At 48.4% G+C, this 16988-nt stretch overlaps 27 non-coding genes and 14 pseudogenes across 27 annotated transcripts; all 41 read left to right on the top strand.

The window, feature by feature from the left end:
* The first annotated feature begins 88 nt into the window (after positions 1–88).
* LOC140345556 (5S ribosomal RNA) lies at positions 89–207 on the top strand (annotated as a pseudogene).
* A 146-nt stretch (positions 208–353) lies between these two features.
* LOC140383918 (5S ribosomal RNA) lies at positions 354–472 on the top strand. Its single transcript, XR_011932627.1, has one exon. It is a non-coding gene; the product is annotated as a 5S ribosomal RNA (ribosomal RNA).
* Positions 473–629: 157 nt separating this feature from the next.
* LOC140345172 (5S ribosomal RNA) lies at positions 630–748 on the top strand. The gene has a single exon (XR_011923829.1). It is a non-coding gene; the product is annotated as a 5S ribosomal RNA (ribosomal RNA).
* Positions 749–894: 146 nt separating this feature from the next.
* Positions 895–1013, top strand: LOC140383917 (5S ribosomal RNA). The gene has a single exon (XR_011932626.1). It is a non-coding gene; the product is annotated as a 5S ribosomal RNA (ribosomal RNA).
* Positions 1014–1169: 156 nt separating this feature from the next.
* Positions 1170–1288, top strand: LOC140345191 (5S ribosomal RNA). Its single transcript, XR_011923847.1, has one exon. It is a non-coding gene; the product is annotated as a 5S ribosomal RNA (ribosomal RNA).
* Positions 1289–1434: 146 nt separating this feature from the next.
* LOC140345554 (5S ribosomal RNA) lies at positions 1435–1553 on the top strand (annotated as a pseudogene).
* Positions 1554–1699: 146 nt separating this feature from the next.
* On the top strand, positions 1700–1818 carry LOC140383916 (5S ribosomal RNA). Its single transcript, XR_011932625.1, has one exon. It is a non-coding gene; the product is annotated as a 5S ribosomal RNA (ribosomal RNA).
* A 157-nt stretch (positions 1819–1975) lies between these two features.
* On the top strand, positions 1976–2094 carry LOC140345171 (5S ribosomal RNA). Its single transcript, XR_011923828.1, has one exon. It is a non-coding gene; the product is annotated as a 5S ribosomal RNA (ribosomal RNA).
* Positions 2095–2240: 146 nt separating this feature from the next.
* LOC140383914 (5S ribosomal RNA) lies at positions 2241–2359 on the top strand. Its single transcript, XR_011932624.1, has one exon. It is a non-coding gene; the product is annotated as a 5S ribosomal RNA (ribosomal RNA).
* Positions 2360–2515: 156 nt separating this feature from the next.
* Positions 2516–2634, top strand: LOC140345325 (5S ribosomal RNA; annotated as a pseudogene).
* Positions 2635–2780: 146 nt separating this feature from the next.
* On the top strand, positions 2781–2899 carry LOC140345553 (5S ribosomal RNA; annotated as a pseudogene).
* A 146-nt stretch (positions 2900–3045) lies between these two features.
* On the top strand, positions 3046–3164 carry LOC140383913 (5S ribosomal RNA). The gene has a single exon (XR_011932623.1). It is a non-coding gene; the product is annotated as a 5S ribosomal RNA (ribosomal RNA).
* A 167-nt stretch (positions 3165–3331) lies between these two features.
* LOC140345324 (5S ribosomal RNA) lies at positions 3332–3450 on the top strand (annotated as a pseudogene).
* Positions 3451–3595: 145 nt separating this feature from the next.
* Positions 3596–3714, top strand: LOC140383912 (5S ribosomal RNA). Its single transcript, XR_011932622.1, has one exon. It is a non-coding gene; the product is annotated as a 5S ribosomal RNA (ribosomal RNA).
* Positions 3715–3860: 146 nt separating this feature from the next.
* On the top strand, positions 3861–3979 carry LOC140383910 (5S ribosomal RNA). The gene has a single exon (XR_011932620.1). It is a non-coding gene; the product is annotated as a 5S ribosomal RNA (ribosomal RNA).
* A 168-nt stretch (positions 3980–4147) lies between these two features.
* LOC140345552 (5S ribosomal RNA) lies at positions 4148–4266 on the top strand (annotated as a pseudogene).
* A 146-nt stretch (positions 4267–4412) lies between these two features.
* LOC140345170 (5S ribosomal RNA) lies at positions 4413–4531 on the top strand. Its single transcript, XR_011923827.1, has one exon. It is a non-coding gene; the product is annotated as a 5S ribosomal RNA (ribosomal RNA).
* Positions 4532–4677: 146 nt separating this feature from the next.
* LOC140383909 (5S ribosomal RNA) lies at positions 4678–4796 on the top strand. The gene has a single exon (XR_011932619.1). It is a non-coding gene; the product is annotated as a 5S ribosomal RNA (ribosomal RNA).
* Positions 4797–4952: 156 nt separating this feature from the next.
* LOC140345323 (5S ribosomal RNA) lies at positions 4953–5071 on the top strand (annotated as a pseudogene).
* A 146-nt stretch (positions 5072–5217) lies between these two features.
* On the top strand, positions 5218–5336 carry LOC140345551 (5S ribosomal RNA; annotated as a pseudogene).
* Positions 5337–5482: 146 nt separating this feature from the next.
* LOC140383908 (5S ribosomal RNA) lies at positions 5483–5601 on the top strand. Its single transcript, XR_011932618.1, has one exon. It is a non-coding gene; the product is annotated as a 5S ribosomal RNA (ribosomal RNA).
* A 166-nt stretch (positions 5602–5767) lies between these two features.
* Positions 5768–5886, top strand: LOC140345550 (5S ribosomal RNA; annotated as a pseudogene).
* Positions 5887–6032: 146 nt separating this feature from the next.
* Positions 6033–6151, top strand: LOC140383907 (5S ribosomal RNA). The gene has a single exon (XR_011932617.1). It is a non-coding gene; the product is annotated as a 5S ribosomal RNA (ribosomal RNA).
* A 157-nt stretch (positions 6152–6308) lies between these two features.
* On the top strand, positions 6309–6427 carry LOC140345169 (5S ribosomal RNA). Its single transcript, XR_011923826.1, has one exon. It is a non-coding gene; the product is annotated as a 5S ribosomal RNA (ribosomal RNA).
* Positions 6428–6583: 156 nt separating this feature from the next.
* On the top strand, positions 6584–6702 carry LOC140345602 (5S ribosomal RNA; annotated as a pseudogene).
* Positions 6703–6848: 146 nt separating this feature from the next.
* LOC140384178 (5S ribosomal RNA) lies at positions 6849–6967 on the top strand. The gene has a single exon (XR_011932863.1). It is a non-coding gene; the product is annotated as a 5S ribosomal RNA (ribosomal RNA).
* A 156-nt stretch (positions 6968–7123) lies between these two features.
* LOC140345322 (5S ribosomal RNA) lies at positions 7124–7242 on the top strand (annotated as a pseudogene).
* Positions 7243–7388: 146 nt separating this feature from the next.
* LOC140345548 (5S ribosomal RNA) lies at positions 7389–7507 on the top strand (annotated as a pseudogene).
* Positions 7508–7653: 146 nt separating this feature from the next.
* LOC140383906 (5S ribosomal RNA) lies at positions 7654–7772 on the top strand. Its single transcript, XR_011932616.1, has one exon. It is a non-coding gene; the product is annotated as a 5S ribosomal RNA (ribosomal RNA).
* Positions 7773–7939: 167 nt separating this feature from the next.
* On the top strand, positions 7940–8058 carry LOC140345547 (5S ribosomal RNA; annotated as a pseudogene).
* A 146-nt stretch (positions 8059–8204) lies between these two features.
* LOC140383905 (5S ribosomal RNA) lies at positions 8205–8323 on the top strand. Its single transcript, XR_011932615.1, has one exon. It is a non-coding gene; the product is annotated as a 5S ribosomal RNA (ribosomal RNA).
* Positions 8324–8480: 157 nt separating this feature from the next.
* LOC140345168 (5S ribosomal RNA) lies at positions 8481–8599 on the top strand. Its single transcript, XR_011923825.1, has one exon. It is a non-coding gene; the product is annotated as a 5S ribosomal RNA (ribosomal RNA).
* Positions 8600–8745: 146 nt separating this feature from the next.
* Positions 8746–8864, top strand: LOC140383903 (5S ribosomal RNA). The gene has a single exon (XR_011932614.1). It is a non-coding gene; the product is annotated as a 5S ribosomal RNA (ribosomal RNA).
* Positions 8865–9010: 146 nt separating this feature from the next.
* On the top strand, positions 9011–9129 carry LOC140345167 (5S ribosomal RNA). Its single transcript, XR_011923824.1, has one exon. It is a non-coding gene; the product is annotated as a 5S ribosomal RNA (ribosomal RNA).
* A 146-nt stretch (positions 9130–9275) lies between these two features.
* LOC140383902 (5S ribosomal RNA) lies at positions 9276–9394 on the top strand. Its single transcript, XR_011932613.1, has one exon. It is a non-coding gene; the product is annotated as a 5S ribosomal RNA (ribosomal RNA).
* A 168-nt stretch (positions 9395–9562) lies between these two features.
* On the top strand, positions 9563–9681 carry LOC140345546 (5S ribosomal RNA; annotated as a pseudogene).
* Positions 9682–9827: 146 nt separating this feature from the next.
* Positions 9828–9946, top strand: LOC140383901 (5S ribosomal RNA). Its single transcript, XR_011932612.1, has one exon. It is a non-coding gene; the product is annotated as a 5S ribosomal RNA (ribosomal RNA).
* Positions 9947–10092: 146 nt separating this feature from the next.
* On the top strand, positions 10093–10211 carry LOC140383900 (5S ribosomal RNA). The gene has a single exon (XR_011932611.1). It is a non-coding gene; the product is annotated as a 5S ribosomal RNA (ribosomal RNA).
* A 146-nt stretch (positions 10212–10357) lies between these two features.
* Positions 10358–10476, top strand: LOC140383898 (5S ribosomal RNA). The gene has a single exon (XR_011932609.1). It is a non-coding gene; the product is annotated as a 5S ribosomal RNA (ribosomal RNA).
* Positions 10477–10622: 146 nt separating this feature from the next.
* Positions 10623–10741, top strand: LOC140383897 (5S ribosomal RNA). The gene has a single exon (XR_011932608.1). It is a non-coding gene; the product is annotated as a 5S ribosomal RNA (ribosomal RNA).
* A 146-nt stretch (positions 10742–10887) lies between these two features.
* LOC140383896 (5S ribosomal RNA) lies at positions 10888–11006 on the top strand. The gene has a single exon (XR_011932607.1). It is a non-coding gene; the product is annotated as a 5S ribosomal RNA (ribosomal RNA).
* Positions 11007–16988: the final 5982 nt, after the last annotated feature.

Here is a 16988-nt window from a genome sequence, read left to right as displayed (position 1 = left end):
GAGCAAGTGGCGTGAAGGTACTCTTCACGAAAAGACAGTGTTTGATGCAAAAAAAGCCATTTATACGAGTTTTGACCTGGAACATTTCGCTCACGGCCATACCACCCTGGACCAGCCCGATCTCGTTTGATCTCGGAAGCCAAGCGGGGTTGGGCCTTGTTAGTACTTGGATGGAACACCGCCTGGGAATACCAGGTGCTGTGAGCATTTTCACACTTTTTCACCCGTCAAAAAAAAAAAAAGAAGTTTTTCATTGAGATATCCCAATTTTGACCGAGCAAGTGGCGTGAAGGTACTCTTCACGAAAAGACAGTGTTTGATATAAAAAAGGCCGTTTTGACCTGGAACATTTCGCTCACGGCCATACCACCCTGGACCAGCCCGATCTCGTCTGATCTCGGAAGCCAAGCAGGGTTGGGCCTGGTTAGTACTTGGATGGGAGACCGCCTGGGAATACCAGGTGCTGTGAGCATTTTCACACTTTTTCACCTGTCAAAAAAAAAAAAAAAAAAAAAAAAGAAGTTTTTCATTGAGATATCCCAATTTTGACCGAGCAAGTGGCGTGAAGGTACTCTTCACGAAAAGACAGTGTTTGATATAAAAAAGGCCGTTTTGACCTGGAACATTTCGCTCACGGCCATACCACCCTGGACCAGCCCGATCTCGTTTGATCTCGGAAGCCAAGCGGGGTTGGGCCTTGTTAGTACTTGGATGGGAGACCGCCTGGGAATACCAGGTGCTGTGAGCATTTTCACACTTTTTCACCCGTCAAAAAAAAAAAAAGAAGTTTTTCATTGAGATATCCCAATTTTGACCGAGCAAGTGGCGTGAAGGTACTCTTCACGAAAAGACAGTGTTTGATATAAAAAAGGCCGTTTTGACCTGGAACATTTCGCTCACGGCCATACCACCCTGGACCAGCCCGATCTCGTCTGATCTCGGAAGCCAAGCAGGGTTGGGCCTGGTTAGTACTTGGATGGGAGACCGCCTGGGAATACCAGGTGCTGTGAGCATTTTCACACTTTTTCACCTGTCAAAAAAAAAAAAAGAAGTTTTTCATTGAGATATCCCAATTTTGACCGAGCAAGTGGCGTGAAGGTACTCTTCACGAAAAGACAGTGTTTGATGCAAAAAAAGCCATTTATACGAGTTTTGACCTGGAACATTTCGCTCACGGCCATACCACCCTGGAACAGCCCGATCTCGTTTGATCTCGGAAGCCAAGCGGGGTTGGGCCTTGTTAGTACTTGGATGGGACACCGCCTGGGAATACCAGGTGCTGTGAGCATTTTCACACTTTTTCACCCGTCAAAAAAAAAAAAAGAAGTTTTTCATTGAGATATCCCAATTTTGACCGAGCAAGTGGCGTGAAGGTACTCTTCACGAAAAGACAGTGTTTGATATAAAAAAGGCCGTTTTGACCTGGAACATTTCGCTCACGGCCATACCACCCTGGACCAGCCCGATCTCGTTTGATCTCGGAAGCCAAGCGGGGTTGGGCCTTGTTAGTACTTGGATGGAACACCGCCTGGGAATACCAGGTGCTGTGAGCATTTTCACACTTTTTCACCCGTCAAAAAAAAAAAAAGAAGTTTTTCATTGAGATATCCCAATTTTGACCGAGCAAGTGGCGTGAAGGTACTCTTCACGAAAAGACAGTGTTTGATATAAAAAAGGCCGTTTTGACCTGGAACATTTCGCTCACGGCCATACCACCCTGGACCAGCCCGATCTCGTCTGATCTCGGAAGCCAAGCAGGGTTGGGCCTGGTTAGTACTTGGATGGGAGACCGCCTGGGAATACCAGGTGCTGTGAGCATTTTCACACTTTTTCACCTGTCAAAAAAAAAAAAAAAAAAAAAAAAGAAGTTTTTCATTGAGATATCCCAATTTTGACCGAGCAAGTGGCGTGAAGGTACTCTTCACGAAAAGACAGTGTTTGATATAAAAAAGGCCGTTTTGACCTGGAACATTTCGCTCACGGCCATACCACCCTGGACCAGCCCGATCTCGTTTGATCTCGGAAGCCAAGCGGGGTTGGGCCTTGTTAGTACTTGGATGGGAGACCGCCTGGGAATACCAGGTGCTGTGAGCATTTTCACACTTTTTCACCCGTCAAAAAAAAAAAAAGAAGTTTTTCATTGAGATATCCCAATTTTGACCGAGCAAGTGGCGTGAAGGTACTCTTCACGAAAAGACAGTGTTTGATATAAAAAAGGCCGTTTTGACCTGGAACATTTCGCTCACGGCCATACCACCCTGGACCAGCCCGATCTCGTCTGATCTCGGAAGCCAAGCAGGGTTGGGCCTGGTTAGTACTTGGATGGGAGACCGCCTGGGAATACCAGGTGCTGTGAGCATTTTCACACTTTTTCACCTGTCAAAAAAAAAAAAAGAAGTTTTTCATTGAGATATCCCAATTTTGACCGAGCAAGTGGCGTGAAGGTACTCTTCACGAAAAGACAGTGTTTGATGCAAAAAAAGCCATTTATACGAGTTTTGACCTGGAACATTTCGCTCACGGCCATACCACCCTGGAACAGCCCGATCTCGTTTGATCTCGGAAGCCAAGCGGGGTTGGGCCTTGTTAGTACTTGGATGGAACACCGCCTGGGAATACCAGGTGCTGTGAGCATTTTCACACTTTTTCACCCGTCAAAAAAAAAAAAAGAAGTTTTTCATTGAGATATCCCAATTTTGACCGAGCAAGTGGCGTGAAGGTACTCTTCACGAAAAGACAGTGTTTGATATAAAAAAGGCCGTTTTGACCTGGAACATTTCGCTCACGGCCATACCACCCTGGACCAGCCCGATCTCGTTTGATCTCGGAAGCCAAGCGGGGTTGGGCCTTGTTAGTACTTGGATGGAACACCGCCTGGGAATACCAGGTGCTGTGAGCATTTTCACACTTTTTCACCCGTCAAAAAAAAAAAAAGAAGTTTTTCATTGAGATATCCCAATTTTGACCGAGCAAGTGGCGTGAAGGTACTCTTCACGAAAAGACAGTGTTTGATATAAAAAAGGCCGTTTTGACCTGGAACATTTCGCTCACGGCCATACCACCCTGGACCAGCCCGATCTCGTCTGATCTCGGAAGCCAAGCAGGGTTGGGCCTGGTTAGTACTTGGATGGGAGACCGCCTGGGAATACCAGGTGCTGTGAGCATTTTCACACTTTTTCACCTGTCAAAAAAAAAAAAAAAAAAAAAAAAGAAGTTTTTCATTGAGATATCCCAATTTTGACCGAGCAAGTGGCGTGAAGGTACTCTTCACGAAAAGACAGTGTTTGATGCAAAAAAAGCCATTTATACGAGTTTTGACCTGGAACATTTCGCTCACGGCCATACCACCCTGGAACAGCCCGATCTCGTTTGATCTCGGAAGCCAAGCGGGGTTGGGCCTTGTTAGTACTTGGATGGAACACCGCCTGGGAATACCAGGTGCTGTGAGCATTTTCACACTTTTTCACCCGTCAAAAAAAAAAAAGAAGTTTTTCATTGAGATATCCCAATTTTGACCGAGCAAGTGGCGTGAAGGTACTCTTCACGAAAAGACAGTGTTTGATATAAAAAAGGCCGTTTTGACCTGGAACATTTCGCTCACGGCCATACCACCCTGGACCAGCCCGATCTCGTCTGATCTCGGAAGCCAAGCAGGGTTGGGCCTGGTTAGTACTTGGATGGGAGACCGCCTGGGAATACCAGGTGCTGTGAGCATTTTCACACTTTTTCACCTGTCAAAAAAAAAAAAAGAAGTTTTTCATTGAGATATCCCAATTTTGACCGAGCAAGTGGCGTGAAGGTACTCTTCACGAAAAGACAGTGTTTGATATAAAAAAGGCCGTTTTGACCTGGAACATTTCGCTCACGGCCATACCACCCTGGACCAGCCCGATCTCGTCTGATCTCGGAAGCCAAGCAGGGTTGGGCCTGGTTAGTACTTGGATGGGAGACCGCCTGGGAATACCAGGTGCTGTGAGCATTTTCACACTTTTTCACCTGTCAAAAAAAAAAAAAAAAAAAAAAAAAGAAGTTTTTCATTGAGATATCCCAATTTTGACCGAGCAAGTGGCGTGAAGGTACTCTTCACGAAAAGACAGTGTTTGATGCAAAAAAAGCCATTTATACGAGTTTTGACCTGGAACATTTCGCTCACGGCCATACCACCCTGGACCAGCCCGATCTCGTTTGATCTCGGAAGCCAAGCGGGGTTGGGCCTTGTTAGTACTTGGATGGAACACCGCCTGGGAATACCAGGTGCTGTGAGCATTTTCACACTTTTTCACCCGTCAAAAAAAAAAAAAGAAGTTTTTCATTGAGATATCCCAATTTTGACCGAGCAAGTGGCGTGAAGGTACTCTTCACGAAAAGACAGTGTTTGATATAAAAAAGGCCGTTTTGACCTGGAACATTTCGCTCACGGCCATACCACCCTGGACCAGCCCGATCTCGTTTGATCTCGGAAGCCAAGCGGGGTTGGGCCTTGTTAGTACTTGGATGGGAGACCGCCTGGGAATACCAGGTGCTGTGAGCATTTTCACACTTTTTCACCCGTCAAAAAAAAAAAAAGAAGTTTTTCATTGAGATATCCCAATTTTGACCGAGCAAGTGGCGTGAAGGTACTCTTCACGAAAAGACAGTGTTTGATATAAAAAAGGCCGTTTTGACCTGGAACATTTCGCTCACGGCCATACCACCCTGGACCAGCCCGATCTCGTCTGATCTCGGAAGCCAAGCAGGGTTGGGCCTGGTTAGTACTTGGATGGGAGACCGCCTGGGAATACCAGGTGCTGTGAGCATTTTCACACTTTTTCACCTGTCAAAAAAAAAAAAAGAAGTTTTTCATTGAGATATCCCAATTTTGACCGAGCAAGTGGCGTGAAGGTACTCTTCACGAAAAGACAGTGTTTGATGCAAAAAAAGCCATTTATACGAGTTTTGACCTGGAACATTTCGCTCACGGCCATACCACCCTGGAACAGCCCGATCTCGTTTGATCTCGGAAGCCAAGCGGGGTTGGGCCTTGTTAGTACTTGGATGGAACACCGCCTGGGAATACCAGGTGCTGTGAGCATTTTCACACTTTTTCACCCGTCAAAAAAAAAAAAAGAAGTTTTTCATTGAGATATCCCAATTTTGACCGAGCAAGTGGCGTGAAGGTACTCTTCACGAAAAGACAGTGTTTGATATAAAAAAGGCCGTTTTGACCTGGAACATTTCGCTCACGGCCATACCACCCTGGACCAGCCCGATCTCGTTTGATCTCGGAAGCCAAGCGGGGTTGGGCCTTGTTAGTACTTGGATGGAACACCGCCTGGGAATACCAGGTGCTGTGAGCATTTTCACACTTTTTCACCCGTCAAAAAAAAAAAAAGAAGTTTTTCATTGAGATATCCCAATTTTGACCGAGCAAGTGGCGTGAAGGTACTCTTCACGAAAAGACAGTGTTTGATATAAAAAAGGCCGTTTTGACCTGGAACATTTCGCTCACGGCCATACCACCCTGGACCAGCCCGATCTCGTCTGATCTCGGAAGCCAAGCAGGGTTGGGCCTGGTTAGTACTTGGATGGGAGACCGCCTGGGAATACCAGGTGCTGTGAGCATTTTCACACTTTTTCACCTGTCAAAAAAAAAAAAAAAAAAAAAAAGAAGTTTTTCATTGAGATATCCCAATTTTGACCGAGCAAGTGGCGTGAAGGTACTTTTCACGAAAAGACAGTGTTTGATGCAAAAAAAGCCATTTATACGAGTTTTGACCTGGAACATTTCGCTCACGGCCATACCACCCTGGACCAGCCCGATCTCGTTTGATCTCGGAAGCCAAGCGGGGTTGGGCCTTGTTAGTACTTGGATGGAACACCGCCTGGGAATACCAGGTGCTGTGAGCATTTTCACACTTTTTCACCCGTCAAAAAAAAAAAAAGAAGTTTTTCATTGAGATATCCCAATTTTGACCGAGCAAGTGGCGTGAAGGTACTCTTCACGAAAAGACAGTGTTTGATATAAAAAAGGCCGTTTTGACCTGGAACATTTCGCTCACGGCCATACCACCCTGGACCAGCCCGATCTCGTCTGATCTCGGAAGCCAAGCAGGGTTGGGCCTGGTTAGTACTTGGATGGGAGACCGCCTGGGAATACCAGGTGCTGTGAGCATTTTCACACTTTTTCACCTGTCAAAAAAAAAAAAAAAAAAAAAAAAGAAGTTTTTCATTGAGATATCCCAATTTTGACCGAGCAAGTGGCGTGAAGGTACTCTTCACGAAAAGACAGTGTTTGATATAAAAAAGGCCGTTTTGACCTGGAACATTTCGCTCACGGCCATACCACCCTGGACCAGCCCGATCTCGTTTGATCTCGGAAGCCAAGCGGGGTTGGGCCTTGTTAGTACTTGGATGGGAGACCGCCTGGGAATACCAGGTGCTGTGAGCATTTTCACACTTTTTCACCCGTCAAAAAAAAAAAAAGAAGTTTTTCATTGAGATATCCCAATTTTGACCGAGCAAGTGGCGTGAAGGTACTCTTCACGAAAAGACAGTGTTTGATGCAAAAAAAGCCATTTATACGAGTTTTGACCTGGAACATTTCGCTCACGGCCATACCACCCTGGACCAGCCCGATCTCGTTTGATCTCGGAAGCCAAGCGGGGTTGGGCCTTGTTATTACTTGGATGGAACACCGCCTGGGAATACCAGGTGCTGTGAGCATTTTCACACTTTTTCACCCGTCAAAAAAAAAAAAAGAAGTTTTTCATTGAGATATCCCAATTTTGACCGAGCAAGTGGCGTGAAGGTACTCTTCACGAAAAGACAGTGTTTGATATAAAAAAGGCCGTTTTGACCTGGAACATTTCGCTCACGGCCATACCAGCCTGGACCAGCCCGATCTCGTCTGATCTCGGAAGCCAAGCAGGGTTGGGCCTGGTTAGTACTTGGATGGGAGACCGCCTGGGAATACCAGGTGCTGTGAGCATTTTCACACTTTTTCACCTGTCAAAAAAAAAAAAAGAAGTTTTTCATTGAGATATCCCAATTTTGACCGAGCAAGTGGCGTGAAGGTACTCTTCACGAAAAGACAGTGTTTGATGCAAAAAAAGCCATTTATACGAGTTTTGACCTGGAACATTTCGCTCACGGCCATACCACCCTGGAACAGCCCGATCTCGTTTGATCTCGGAAGCCAAGCGGGGTTGGGCCTTGTTAGTACTTGGATGGAACACCGCCTGGGAATACCAGGTGCTGTGAGCATTTTCACACTTTTTCACCCGTCAAAAAAAAAAAAAGAAGTTTTTCATTGAGATATCCCAATTTTGACCGAGCAAGTGGCGTGAAGGTACTCTTCACGAAAAGACAGTGTTTGATATAAAAAAGGCCGTTTTGACCTGGAACATTTCGCTCACGGCCATACCACCCTGGACCAGCCCGATCTCGTTTGATCTCGGAAGCCAAGCGGGGTTGGGCCTTGTTAGTACTTGGATGGAACACCGCCTGGGAATACCAGGTGCTGTGAGCATTTTCACACTTTTTCACCCGTCAAAAAAAAAAAAAGAAGTTTTTCATTGAGATATCCCAATTTTGACCGAGCAAGTGGCGTGAAGGTACTCTTCACGAAAAGACAGTGTTTGATATAAAAAAGGCCGTTTTGACCTGGAACATTTCGCTCACGGCCATACCACCCTGGACCAGCCCGATCTCGTCTGATCTCGGAAGCCAAGCAGGGTTGGGCCTGGTTAGTACTTGGATGGGAGACCGCCTGGGAATACCAGGTGCTGTGAGCATTTTCACACTTTTTCACCTGTCAAAAAAAAAAAAAAAAAAAAAAAAGAAGTTTTTCATTGAGATATCCCAATTTTGACCGAGCAAGTGGCGTGAAGGTACTTTTCACGAAAAGACAGTGTTTGATGCAAAAAAAGCCATTTATACGAGTTTTGACCTGGAACATTTCGCTCACGGCCATACCACCCTGGACCAGCCCGATCTCGTTTGATCTCGGAAGCCAAGCGGGGTTGGGCCTTGTTAGTACTTGGATGGAACACCGCCTGGGAATACCAGGTGCTGTGAGCATTTTCACACTTTTTCACCCGTCAAAAAAAAAAAAAGAAGTTTTTCATTGAGATATCCCAATTTTGACCGAGCAAGTGGCGTGAAGGTACTCTTCACGAAAAGACAGTGTTTGATATAAAAAAGGCCGTTTTGACCTGGAACATTTCGCTCACGGCCATACCACCCTGGACCAGCCCGATCTCGTCTGATCTCGGAAGCCAAGCAGGGTTGGGCCTGGTTAGTACTTGGATGGGAGACCGCCTGGGAATACCAGGTGCTGTGAGCATTTTCACACTTTTTCACCTGTCAAAAAAAAAAAAAAAAAAAAAAAAGAAGTTTTTCATTGAGATATCCCAATTTTGACCGAGCAAGTGGCGTGAAGGTACTCTTCACGAAAAGACAGTGTTTGATATAAAAAAGGCCGTTTTGACCTGGAACATTTCGCTCACGGCCATACCACCCTGGACCAGCCCGATCTCGTTTGATCTCGGAAGCCAAGCGGGGTTGGGCCTTGTTAGTACTTGGATGGGAGACCGCCTGGGAATACCAGGTGCTGTGAGCATTTTCACACTTTTTCACCCGTCAAAAAAAAAAAAAGAAGTTTTTCATTGAGATATCCCAATTTTGACCGAGCAAGTGGCGTGAAGGTACTCTTCACGAAAAGACAGTGTTTGATATAAAAAAGGCCGTTTTGACCTGGAACATTTCGCTCACGGCCATACCACCCTGGACCAGCCCGATCTCGTCTGATCTCGGAAGCCAAGCAGGGTTGGGCCTGGTTAGTACTTGGATGGGAGACCGCCTGGGAATACCAGGTGCTGTGAGCATTTTCACACTTTTTCACCTGTCAAAAAAAAAAAAAGAAGTTTTTCATTGAGATATCCCAATTTTGACCGAGCAAGTGGCGTGAAGGTACTCTTCACGAAAAGACAGTGTTTGATATAAAAAAGGCCGTTTTGACCTGGAACATTTCGCTCACGGCCATACCACCCTGGACCAGCCCGATCTCGTTTGATCTCGGAAGCCAAGCGGGGTTGGGCCTTGTTAGTACTTGGATGGGAGACCGCCTGGGAATACCAGGTGCTGTGAGCATTTTCACACTTTTTCACCCGTCAAAAAAAAAAAAAGAAGTTTTTCATTGAGATATCCCAATTTTGACCGAGCAAGTGGCGTGAAGGTACTCTTCACGAAAAGACAGTGTTTGATATAAAAAAGGCCGTTTTGACCTGGAACATTTCGCTCACGGCCATACCACCCTGGACCAGCCCGATCTCGTCTGATCTCGGAAGCCAAGCAGGGTTGGGCCTGGTTAGTACTTGGATGGGAGACCGCCTGGGAATACCAGGTGCTGTGAGCATTTTCACACTTTTTCACCTGTCAAAAAAAAAAAAAAAAAAAAAAAAAGAAGTTTTTCATTGAGATATCCCAATTTTGACCGAGCAAGTGGCGTGAAGGTACTCTTCACGAAAAGACAGTGTTTGATGCAAAAAAAGCCATTTATACGAGTTTTGACCTGGAACATTTCGCTCACGGCCATACCACCCTGGACCAGCCCGATCTCGTTTGATCTCGGAAGCCAAGCGGGGTTGGGCCTTGTTAGTACTTGGATGGAACACCGCCTGGGAATACCAGGTGCTGTGAGCATTTTCACACTTTTTCACCCGTCAAAAAAAAAAAAAGAAGTTTTTCATTGAGATATCCCAATTTTGACCGAGCAAGTGGCGTGAAGGTACTCTTCACGAAAAGACAGTGTTTGATATAAAAAAGGCCGTTTTGACCTGGAACATTTCGCTCACGGCCATACCACCCTGGACCAGCCCGATCTCGTCTGATCTCGGAAGCCAAGCAGGGTTGGGCCTGGTTAGTACTTGGATGGGAGACCGCCTGGGAATACCAGGTGCTGTGAGCATTTTCACACTTTTTCACCCGTCAAAAAAAAAAAAAGAAGTTTTTCATTGAGATATCCCAATTTTGACCGAGCAAGTGGCGTGAAGGTACTCTTCACGAAAAGACAGTGTTTGATATAAAAAAGGCCGTTTTGACCTGGAACATTTCGCTCACGGCCATACCACCCTGGACCAGCCCGATCTCGTCTGATCTCGGAAGCCAAGCAGGGTTGGGCCTGGTTAGTACTTGGATGGGAGACCGCCTGGGAATACCAGGTGCTGTGAGCATTTTCACACTTTTTCACCCGTCAAAAAAAAAAAAAGAAGTTTTTCATTGAGATATCCCAATTTTGACCGAGCAAGTGGCGTGAAGGTACTCTTCACGAAAAGACAGTGTTTGATATAAAAAAGGCCGTTTTGACCTGGAACATTTCGCTCACGGCCATACCACCCTGGACCAGCCCGATCTCGTCTGATCTCGGAAGCCAAGCAGGGTTGGGCCTGGTTAGTACTTGGATGGGAGACCGCCTGGGAATACCAGGTGCTGTGAGCATTTTCACACTTTTTCACCCGTCAAAAAAAAAAAAAGAAGTTTTTCATTGAGATATCCCAATTTTGACCGAGCAAGTGGCGTGAAGGTACTCTTCACGAAAAGACAGTGTTTGATATAAAAAAGGCCGTTTTGACCTGGAACATTTCGCTCACGGCCATACCACCCTGGACCAGCCCGATCTCGTCTGATCTCGGAAGCCAAGCAGGGTTGGGCCTGGTTAGTACTTGGATGGGAGACCGCCTGGGAATACCAGGTGCTGTGAGCATTTTCACACTTTTTCACCCGTCAAAAAAAAAAAAAGAAGTTTTTCATTGAGATATCCCAATTTTGACCGAGCAAGTGGCGTGAAGGTACTCTTCACGAAAAGACAGTGTTTGATATAAAAAAGGCCGTTTTGACCTGGAACATTTCGCTCACGGCCATACCACCCTGGACCAGCCCGATCTCGTCTGATCTCGGAAGCCAAGCAGGGTTGGGCCTGGTTAGTACTTGGATGGGAGACCGCCTGGGAATACCAGGTGCTGTGAGCATTTTCACACTTTTTCACCCGTCAAAAAAAAAAAAAGAAGTTTTTCATTGAGATATCCCAATTTTGACCGAGCAAGTGGCGTGAAGGTACTCTTCACGAAAAGACAGTGTTTGATATAAAAAAGGCCGTTTTGACCTGGAACATTTCGCTCACGGCCATACCACCCTGGACCAGCCCCTTTGCAATCAGTGCAGGTGCGTGCAATTTGTGGTGTGCTGCATGGTCTGGAGCTGGAGGTTTGGGAGTTTTTTTTGAGTTTTTAATCGTTATTTTGGTCATTTTCATTTACTTTTTTCAGTTCTTTTGTTTGTTCCCCTCCCAGTAAACTTACTGGGAGGTGGATTTTTTGTTTTTTGTGAGCATGGCTCAAAGGACGGACAACACGGCATCGGACACTGGAATGGACACGACAAAGGCAAGACAAAGTTTGAAAGAATCTGTAAATAATAGAAAGAACGAAGAAAGAAGAATGAAATTTATGAAAGAACTCACTGTGGTGTTGGAGTTGACGGAGGGAGCACAAATCACGCCACTTGCATTCTTAAAAGCGACACAGGAGGTGTGCGGCTCCATAGTAGCATGCAGACTCATCTCGAAGGACAAATATGAAGTAACCGTCAGTACCACCAAAGCGAAGGAGCGGCTCCTGGACGGGTACTGCATTGGAGGAGTCAGGGTTCACGCCCGTGACATCTCGGTGGATGAGCTGGTCGTGTCCTTCATGGGGCTGCCGGCTTATATCGAGGACGAGGAGATCCTGGCCAAGCTCTACGCCTGGGGGGTCTCTGCGGTCTCCGAGGTGAGGAGGAGAATGTGGCCGGGGACGAACGTGGCGGACGGCACCAGGTTTGTACGGGTAAGGTTCACGGACACGGTGCAGTCCTTACCGTATTCTGTCAGGTTTGACACCGCGGGGGGCCCCGAGTACTTCAGGGTAATACACGACAGGCAGGTGCGGGTGTGTAGGGGGTGTCTCCAGCCTGGCCATATTCTGAGGGAGTGCCCTGACTTTCTGTGCCGCAACTGCGGGAGCCAGGGGCATTACGCGCGCGAGTGCGTCGCGCAGCGGGCCCCGAAGTGCAGAGAGTGCCGCATGTTCCGCCACTTATGTCCGTGTGGTGCGGGTGACAGAGAGGAGGACAGAGGGGAGGACAGAGGGGAGGACAGGGAGGACGCCATTGGAGGAGAGAGCAGTGACGTGGCCCAGAACGTGCCCGCAACTGCTCTCTCCGAAGTAGAGGAGTTTTTGGAGGAGGAGGCTGTGGAGGAGTCAGGGGAGCCAGAGGTGTCTGGCTCCTCTTGCTCCTCTGACTCCTCAGACGAGGAGGCGTCCGTCGCACTGGAGATGGTGCTCGGCTCAGCGCTGGCGTCTGGGAAGGTGGGAGCAGGACAAACTGCTCCTCCTGACCAGAGGGAGGGGACTCGTGAGGGTCCAACTCCTAAGCCCGTGGAGGAAGAGGCTGAACCCGGGAGGAGGATGGGTGCGGGACAGGCCCCGCATCTTACCTCCAAAGGGGGGGACATCACCACAGGGCTGGGTGATGATCCCAAGCTCCAGTCGGACGGTGGTAAGAGGGGACAGGTGGAGAAGAAGGATAAGAAAGGGGCAAGACGCAGGAAGCAGGTGGCAGGAGACGGAGAGGGCGCTGCTGCTGAGAGCGGCTCTGCCTCCTCCGTTCCAACCACCTCAAAAGCGCCAGCAGAAAGCTCCATCAACCCACCATCCTCCACACGCAGCTCTGCCCCACGAGGTGAGCTCGAGACTGTTTTTAATGATGACTTCATGGATTTCTCCACCCGTGAAGTCAGAAAAAGAGTGTGGCAGTCGGATGCGACGGGCGCCAAAAAGAAGTCTAAATAAAAGATGGGTTACATCCTCCAAGGTCTCCTCTTAATGGCGTTCTCCTTGTCCTCTTGGAACGCAGGCGGCCTGCGGAGCCCAGTGCGGATGCAGAGCGCGTTACACTTTTCCAAGTGGGACGTGCTCTGCATCCAAGAAACGCACTGGGATGTCAGCCACGCGCAACAAGTGCGGAGCATGGGAGTGGGCTCTGTATTTTGGGCCCTGGGCACGGCGTGCTCGCGCGGTGTGGCCACGGTGGTGAGGCCTGGTGTCTTAGGCCAACCCACCCTGGTACACGCCGACCCAGAGGGCTCCTTCCTGGTCCTGGACTTCACGGACACAGTGAAGTTCAGACTAATTAACATCTACGCCCCGAACAATGATGGTCTGAGGAGGCAATTCTTCAAAAAAATATTTCGCTTTGCGAACGACACTACAATCATAATCGGTGACTTTAATACAACACTTTGCAAGACAGACATCGGCATTAACAACTCTTTTAAAAACAGCACTGCCAGGACAGCCCTGTTGGAAGAAGCCGCCAGCAGGAACCTGACGGAGGTGTGGCGGTTCGTCCACCCCTTCCTGAAGGATTTCTCCAGGCGGCAGGTCGTCCAGGGCGTCCTGAAGCAGTCCCGCATTGACCTCTGTTTTGCCTCCTCAGACCTGGCACAGAGAGTCAGTGGTGCTTCCTACAAGTGGTCAGGCTTGAGTGATCACTCCACTTTAGATATTTATTTTGGGTTAGTTTCATCACCGAGGAATGGAGGACTGTGGGTCCTAAACAGCTCCATCCTCGGTGATGAAACTTTTTGTAGGAAAATGGACTTTTTGTTTGATGTATTTGACATGGAGCTGGAGCTGATCGACAGCGTGGTCGATTGGTGGCCGACGGCAAAAACACGCATTAAAAAGCTCTGTGTCAATTACAGCAAACACAAGGCGTGGCTGTCGACCAGGAGGGAGACCGCTCTCCGCCAGCGCCTGCAGGTCCTGGACCAGGGCGCAGCTTCCACCACTGGCCCTGTGGATCCAGAGTACCTGGTGGTGCGCGCTGAGCTGGAGCAGCTGGAGGTAAGTAGGTGTCAGGGTGCAATTTTGAGGGCAAAAGCCAGACACACAGTCGAAGGAGAACGCTCAACAGCGTTCTTCTTCGGCTGTGAGAAGGTTACACAGGGAAAGATGCACATAGATAAGTTGATAGATAAGACAGGTAAGATTGTTTCCGAGGTAAGTGAGGTTTTAGAGACAGCGCAGGATTTCTATAGTAGGCTTTTTAGTTCAGACGGAGTGGCAGAGCAGGCTTTAGACCAGGCTGTAGGTGCTCTGGAGCGCACACTGAGCAGGGAGGATAGGGAGCTGTGCGACGCGCCTCTGTCTCTCATGGAGATAGAGGCTGCAGTCAAGAGTTTAAATACAGGGAAAAGCCCCGGAGAGGACGGACTAACCTGTGAGTTTTTCAAGCGTTTCGCTTCCAGGTTAGCTCCGATCCTACTCCTATTATATCAGGATTTTGAGAGTGAGAGTAGAGTTGGCGATGGTTTTGCGATGAGTGTCGTCACTCTGCTTTTTAAGAAGGGCGACAGGAGCAGCCTCGCCAACTACAGGCCCATTAGCCTTTTGAACGTAGACTATAAAATTTTAGCAAAGGTATTAGCAGGTAGGTTAAAGCGTGTGATTGGATCCGTCATACACCCCTCGCAGGCCTACAGCGTCCCCGGGAGGGACATCTCAGACACAGTTTTGTCTCTGAGATATCTCCTTCGGCAGATGCACGCGACCGGTGGTATTCACGTTAGTGTAGACTTTAACAAGGCGTTCGACAGAGTTGAGCATTCGTTCCTCTGGACTGTATTAGGTAAGTTAGGTTTCGGCGAACGGTTTGTTAATTGGCTACAGCTCATCTATTCCTTTGCGGTCAGTAAGGTCAAAGTCAACGGGTTTCTAACTGACTCTTTCCCCTTAAAAAGATCAGTCAGGCAGGGCTGTCCCCTCTCGTCGCTCCTCTACAGCATCGCCGCTGAGCCTTTGGCGGCCATGTTGAGGGCGGACGCGGCGGTGAGGGGACTGACCACGCCTGCGGGTAGGGAAGTCAAAATTTTTCAGTACGCAGATGACACGAATCTGATCCTCCGAGACGTGGAGAGCCTGAACGCCTCTCTCCACGTGCTCAATGTTTACGGCCTCGCTTCAGGGGCCAAAATCAATTTCGATAAAACCACGGTTAAATTTTGCGGCAGCGTCACGCCTGTTCCTCTCCCTGTCCAGCTCCGGGAGGCGGGGGACTCCTACAAGGTCCTCGGCGTCCCCCTGGGCAGAGACGAGGAGGCGTGTCGTACTGCACTTTGGTCGCCTTTGTGCGAGAAAATTACAGCGCGCTTGAATTTTTGGAGACGTCGTAATCTGACATTAAAAGGTAAAGTCTTAGTTGTAAATTCTTTGTGCATGTCCATGTTGAACCATGCACTCTCCGTGTACGGCCTGCCGGGGGTCTATGCTAACAAATTAAGGTTAGTGATAAACCACTTTTTGTGGAATCGTGAGAGGGGCTTTATTGCACATAAGGTTATGATAGGTGAGTACGATCAGGGAGGTTTAAAGTTAGCAGATTTAGAGTTAAGGAAGAAGGCCTTCAGGCTGAAAACAATTCGGAAATTTCTAGACGTTGAGGTAGATGCTCCATGGAAGGATTATATAGGTGAGTTTGTTAATAGTCTAGGTAAGTTTGGTGTTTATAATTTGTGTTTGTTGCCCCCTGTTTCGGTCCTGGAGGGCCTCCCCCCCTTCGAGAGGGAACTCTTGGAGGCGTGGAGGACTTTCAGGCCCCTGACTGTGGCGGTTCCAGACAGCGGTGAGGGTCTCGCGCACATGCCCCTCCGTCATAACCCTGACTTGCTCTCCGCTCCCCCCGGGAAGCGCGAGTGCATGATCAGTGGGGCGATGGAGGAGGCTGGGCTGGAATATGTAGGTAAGGTATTTGACGTGAAAGGTAATTTTAGTGTAGATTACATAGGGAAGTGTTTTAGGTTAGCAGGTAAAGTGTTTAGGAGAAAGTATATTAGTGGTATGGTAAGTATTTTTAACAGGAATCTGGTCAGGCATTGGGGAAGCACTTTGGGCCAAATGGGGAGCACGACAGGTAAGTTGAATTTTAATGTATTTGTTAGCACGGGGAGGTTTAGGATTTTCACAGACCTACCCACCCGCATCCTGTATCAGTTGTTGTTGCCGGGAGTGCTCGGGCGTCCCGCCTCGGAACACAAATGGTCATTAACATTCCCCGCACGCACCATCGCAACCATCTGGGCCAACATCTTTAATTGGTACACCCCACATAACGTAGGTCATTTTGACTTCAGATTTAGACACAGGATCGTCTTTACATCCGCAGCACTGCACGCATTTCTTCCCGACAGCTACGCTGCGGACTGCCCCGTGTGCCACGGACCCCCCGAGACCCTGGAGCACATGCTGTACACCTGCCCGGCCGTCCGCCCGTTCTGGTCCCGACTGCAGGACCTCCTCGCTCGGAGGCTGTCCTGGAGGCTCCCACCGCCGGCGGCCCTAGGAGGGGACGACCAGGAGCCCTGGCTCCTCCTCTTTGGTCCCGGACAGAGTCGCTCTGGAGCCAACACCCATCTCGCCCGACTAACCCTCTCCATAGCCCGGTACACATTATATCTCAACAGGAACATCCATCTCCGTGACAATAAAACAGCAGCACCCTGGCCCATCTTCAAAGGACTCTTGGCCGCACACCTCCGACACCTCCACATGGCAGCAGAGCACCGGTTCATCACCCACCTCGTCCCCCACAACACCCTGATCCACCTCACACCCTCTGGAAACCTGGACATCCTCTTCTGACCCCGGCATCACCCCCCATCACTGAAGAATGTTTCGAGAATGATTGTGTGTTTGATTTTCTGTAATTTTTTGTCTCGTCTCCCCTTGCCCTTGTGTATCCCATTCCCTTGCCCTTGTGTGTCATGTATGTCTGTACATTCATGTAAATATATGTAAATACTTGTTTTAAGATGTTTTTGATAATAAAAGATAAAAAAAAAAAAAAAGACCAGCCCGATCTCGTCTGATCTCGGAAGCCAAGCAGGGTTGGGCCTGGTTAGTACTTGGATGGGA

Source organism: Eucyclogobius newberryi, unplaced genomic scaffold (genome assembly GCF_026437365.1).
Source record: "Eucyclogobius newberryi isolate DKJ021-1_F unplaced genomic scaffold, fEucNew1.0.hap1 SCAF_56, whole genome shotgun sequence".
Classification (NCBI taxonomy): domain Eukaryota; kingdom Metazoa; phylum Chordata; class Actinopteri; order Gobiiformes; family Gobiidae; genus Eucyclogobius; species Eucyclogobius newberryi.
The sequence above is the reverse complement of the archived record's forward strand: the minus strand, read 5'-3'. Positions and strand labels throughout refer to the sequence as shown.